The following is a 5,794-nucleotide window of genomic DNA, read 5'->3' as shown; positions in this document are numbered from 1 at the left end:
TACGCAATAAAATTAGTTTTCTGCAAAAAATTACCTATGTCATGCATTGTTGTATCTTGAACCAAAACATGGGTTGCTTGCGAGTACATTCAAAGTACTCATTGGCTTGCCACTGGTTATTTAATTGGCCAGGCATGGAAGAGTAGGACTTCGAGGAAGAGTTTCTTGGTGATGAACATGTAAACTAGGACGTTTCCCAGTCAGAATGCCTGTAGGGTTAAGGCAGATGGCATGGGTTCTACTTATCGACGAAGATTTCCGCTGCTTATGTTTCTTTGATGTTCAGCCCTTAAGGCTTTATCAATGTAAGACTTGACCATAATGGTCATAATTTGTGTAAGACGGTTTGTACGGATGTAAGACTCTTGTTATTCAGCCTCTGTGTGTTCAGTGAGCATTGATCTCTAGGATCACTGTACACGTGCATTCGGTGATCTCGACTTATGGGGCGGGGTCCCCACAAATAGTGACCTATTATTGCAGACAAAGTTTTCCCCATTGCTTTATCAAAATTTCATATCTAATTGGGTAGCTTTGCTTGTTTCAAACTTGGCTTGCACTTGGTCTCAACTCAGACATGTGTATTCTAACTATTTTCGTTTCAGAAATTTAAAGCCAATGTCAAATTCTTTTGAGAAATCCGATGCTAATATAATATCTTATCCCAATACGTCGGAGATAGGGTGCAAAACAGAATGCATAGCCGAATGGGGATATTCCAAATTTGAACCATTCGTTTGCTTAACTCCAAAGCCGTTTGCACACCAAGATCGGCTAGAAAACAAGAAGTATACCTTCAATTCAAGCATGTGTGATCAAATATTTGATTTGTTGTTGAAAATAATTACATTAGATATTTTTTATCACCATGTGAAGCCATCAATCCAAGGATGAATGTATTGCAAGTTGCATGATTCGTCCAAGTTTAATTTTGAGGATTGCAACATGTTTCGTCAAATAGTTAAATTGGCCATTTATAAAAGAAGATTAAAAGTTGTTGAAAGACCAAGAGATGACCAGTATATTCTGATTCATCCTAATGGAATTTTTTTAACCGGCTGCTTCAAAATGATTCCTTTAAAGATGAGAAGGTAAAAACTATAGGTGATGGGATCAAGCTTTCAAGTAAAGAAGTTCTTCAAGAGCATAATGAAAATATTCTTGAAGGCATGAGTTCTATCGAAGATACAATGAAGACACCAAGGACTGGGGGGCAACAAAGCAATCCGAAGATTGATGCAAGCAAAACAAAAGGAGATAAAGGCCGCAATAAGCACAAGAACAAAAATCCAAGGTCACTTTTGCACAGTTGTTAGAGAAATATCAAAAGAAAAGTGAAGAGAATGGTGCTTATCGATCGAGTAATGCAAAATCATCAAGATCACCCCCTAGGCGCAAGTCCAAGGATCGGTATTGGCAAGAAAAGAATTTTAATGCAATGTGTTCATATCCTTATTTTTGGTTGCCAATGTCGATGCCATGGATGCCTCCCCATGCTCATGTAGATCGATAATCATCATGGGACAGGTATGATACAATGGCACATTCTCCATCATATTTTAGACCATCTCACCATTATTATGCAGCTTTAAGAAGATCCATGTTCAGTGAGCTGTCATATGTTCAAGACCGTTTCAATAAGAAAGAATCGGTCCAGAGCTCAAGAAAGAAGGAATAGGTGATCAAACAAGTATACCGCGTTAAAAAAGATGGTCGCAAGAGTGCCAATTCAGATTTGATCTTAAAGGATAAAGAGCCAATTAAAGTGTTAACATTGGCTACTAAAGGCAATGAGATGAAGCAATCAATTTTCGAGAATCAAGGTGCCAAACCTTGCACAAGGTAAAACAAGAATTGTCATTAGTTCAAACAAAATCACAGCCGGGGTGCTCACTCGGCTTATCTTATTGGCAAAAAAAGAAATTACAAAAACTTAGTGCACAAGAGCTCGAAAAGAGAAACATGGCATGGGTTCCCAAAGGAAATAATCAAAAAAAGAGTGATGTGCAAGGTTCCATTGCAAGAAGTGCGACAAAGGTAAAGAACGAAAAGAGTGAAAATTATGAACGACCAAGCTGAAGGTTTCAACGTCTTCGGTGCACACGTTATCCACATTCTCCAACTATGCCATTGATGCCGATGACATGGAATTCAACCTCAGGTATGACTGGTTACCCTGCATGGACTTATTTTGATCCATGGACGCAATATAACTTCTTACAACATGCAAGGGTTTTACCTCATCAGCATACATTCGATTAGTTGTATTTTGTTGCTAATCAAAGTGGCCGATATATAACTATCGCCCTCAGCAAAGACATGGCTGATATATAATTATCACCATAAGCACATATAAATGGACGATGGAGTGTTGACATCATTCGTAGAACAAACTCTGGGCAAATTATTTTTCGGCATCCAAGTTTGGCCGAAAAACAGGGGGGCATGTGTTGAAACCAGATTTTGCCACGGTCAAGAACTTAATTAATATTGCCCCAAATGGAGAAGTGGTCTACATAAAAAAGTTTCATATTGTCCATATGAACATCTTTTAAGATTTGGCGATTGTCATTCGATCTCATCTCGAAGGCCGAAGTTGTGTTCGAAATACTGAGATTTTTTATTCAGATCACTATTCGGCTGATTACACCCCCAAGACTACGTTGTATGGAAAAATGATGTACAAGGATTGTCTTCGTCTCGTCGAAACAATCAATTTTTATATAAAAGTCGTTTCAATCCGAGTTCATATGCAAAAGTTCAAGCCATCAGAATGCATCTCTGTCAGGAGGCAGAAAATGGCGCGCCCCACCAAACACCCTGTTTGATGGGTAGCGCGAATGATAGCATGTTTTTCACGAGTGATTTGACCCTCAAGATGATCTCGAATCAAAAAATGATAAACACAAAAGTTTTTCGCTTCGTCGAAAATGGTTAAGATTGCTTTTGGACTCGTTTTCATACGAGGTCGTTTACCACCAAAAAAAGACCCGCAAGGTGCAGCCAGTTTAAACCAAACAGTTTTGGAAAGTTCGGACAATACCAATCCGAATTTGACTAGGGTTTTGGACGTGAATCCAAGTCTTTTCCTTGCATGGGAAGTCCAGTCGCCTCTTATATACCTAAGGGGTGACGGCTGATTGAACACACACAATTGAACAATTAATCAACCACTTTTTATATTTTTATCTTTTCTCGTTAACCCTAGTTCTTCTTCTTCCTCGTTCTTCGTTCGTCCTTCTTCTTGCAGGGGGGCGAACCTCGAGGATCTAGGGGTGATCAGGTCGACCTAGGGCATCCCATATCCGTCGTGCATCCAGACGGGGTCCCTCCTGGGTGTGTGGGGTTTCGGGTCTTCAAAAGCGCCCACTGGATTGCTTGTGTACCACGCTTCCGGACGGGTCTCCTTCGACGTGAGCTGCGGTGTATCACCCTCGGCATTGGAGGTACACAGTGACGTGTTCGTGTGCAAACAGAGGGCCATTGAGGATCGCCCGCATCTGCAGGCCTGGCGCCGTGCGCGTGGAGACAAAGTATGGGGTCTCCATCTAGAATGCCTGGAACATCCAGCATCTCAAGAAGTTCTACCCGTGACACTCTCGCATAATAATTAATGGGGCTGTACACGCCTTGGAGTCTCCTGAGCGTCGCCCTAGGGCCTCACGGGGGCTCCTCCCCACACCGAAGTGGAAGCCCCTTGCTCCACGCTTGCGGACGACACGGTCTTTCAATGACTATGCCCACGCCTAGTGGAAGCCCCATGCTCCGAGCTGGCGGGAAGACTAGAAGACTAGTGTAGGCGCCGGACGCAGCTGTTATTTTGCTTGCTTTTGTAGCTGATTTCCCACTTCTTGGAATGAAATTTGAAGTTCTCGCGTCTTTATTTGAAAGGGATGGGAATTTTTCTCATTGTAGCGTTCGCTCTTTCTAGTCTTGCTTTAGGGAGAGTGGCAGTTGCCCGTGGCCCTTCCCCACATGTCTCGCGAGCGGGGGCTGGTCACGGTTTGTATGCCTGGGTCCGCCCACGAACACACCTCGCCAAAGCCTTGGTGTCCTAATCTTCGCGCGACGCTCTTAAACAAGCCAACGAGCATGTATGCCCTCCCGTGTCCTCATCTCCTGGCCTCGCTGGGCATCGCGACCCGGTGTACCAGTAACGATCGGTCCTCGCTCGGGGGCTCGCAATGGACGCGACACCCTGTGAGGCATCTCCAGAGGCCCCATATCCTCATGGCCCGCTAGAGACCTCGCGTCCACTGGGCGCCTCCTAAGGCCTGAGAACCTTCGGATCCTTGAGAAGGAAACCCCTGGCAAGATGTCCCTGGAATGAGAGGCACGCAGGGGATCCAAGATCCGGAGGAGCATGCCCTCACGGCACATGATTCTACCACAAGCACACCAAGCTAAGTTATCCTAATCACGATGAACAAAACCTGTCTGTTGGTAGCAACGCGAATGCTAAGATACGATATAAAAACATTAACATAAAGACGCAAGCGACGTGGTCCATTGCATGCCCCAGCAGGGCCTTCTACATTTCTAGATGCAAGGATAAAAAAAGCAGCCTCGCGACCACCACAACTACTAAGGCCTGGCTCCCGCTACACCTATGCTCAGTCGGAGTCGTCCTCCAGCTTCATCGGAGCGTGATGGCAAGGTAGCTCATCGTCCTCCTGAGCGGGAGCGTGGCGACATGGTGGCTTGCCGCCCTCCCTGGTCTAGGATCGGTGACATGGCGGCTCGTCGTAGTCATCGTCGCTCGTGCTCTCCCTAGAGGAAGAGTCACTGCCGCTGGAGGCGCCACAGCCATCACCAAGGGCGATTTCAGGGCAGAGGCTGCCATCGCCCCTCCGATCATCGCCGTTGGAGGGGTGCACGCCGTCATCGTCATCATTGTCGCCCTCCAAGCAGCGCCCTAGACGCCTGCCGTCCTCCCTGAAGATCCTGACATAGAGGGTCGCTGCTCCATTGTGCCTGAACTGGAGGGTACATCTCCCCTGCAGGTCACACGCGCGGGCGAGCGGCTGTCACCCACAGTTCTGAACACGTTGCCGGCGGGGGTGATCTCGACCTCCACCCACGAGGCCTTGCTGTAGCAGCTGTCGACCTGCAGTCGGAGGCTGCTAGGCCCTCCGGCCAGCAGCGCATCCATGAAGAAGCATGGGAGTTGGAACCAGGTGCATGTCGGCCTCTCCGCCCACACCACGAACTCCGAGGACGCTTCGGCCGAACGGCATCGCGGGCGCGATGGCTGAACGGCCGCCGCATGCTTCCCCCCTTGGCCGTGGTGGCCTTGGCTGTGGCAGCCTTTGCCGCGACAGCTTCCAGCGCTGGAGGGAGCCTTCCCACGACAGAGGTGGCGCCGACCTCGAGGGGGTGCGCCAACGCCCTCGGGCAGGCCCCGCCGGAGTCGCAACATACTTGCAGGGACGGTCGCGGCTCCTCTTGGGCGGTGGTGAGCCTGGTCCCTCCTTGGGGACCTTTCCCTTCTCCTTGGTAGAAAACCTCCTCTCCGGCATCATGATGCCTCGGCAAGATGGCGGGATGACGGAGACGAAGAAGGGGCGAGCAGCAAGAAGATGAAGATGGGCTGGGGTGTCACACCCTAATTTTCATGCCACAACACTTAAGCTAATAAATCATGATAAAATGTGGTTTGATAAAAACTTTTGAGTGTCTGGGTCCTTGCCTTGATTGGATTTTTGTTTGTTGTTGGCAAATAAATTCTCTAACTCCTATACTTCATCTCCTTCATCCAGAACTTTGTCCAATGATCATGCCATGTGTATAGGAC

This window comes from Triticum aestivum, chromosome 4B (assembly GCF_018294505.1).
Source record: "Triticum aestivum cultivar Chinese Spring chromosome 4B, IWGSC CS RefSeq v2.1, whole genome shotgun sequence".
NCBI classification, from domain to species: Eukaryota; Viridiplantae; Streptophyta; class Magnoliopsida; order Poales; family Poaceae; genus Triticum; species Triticum aestivum.
Note: the sequence above shows the minus strand (reverse complement) of the source record.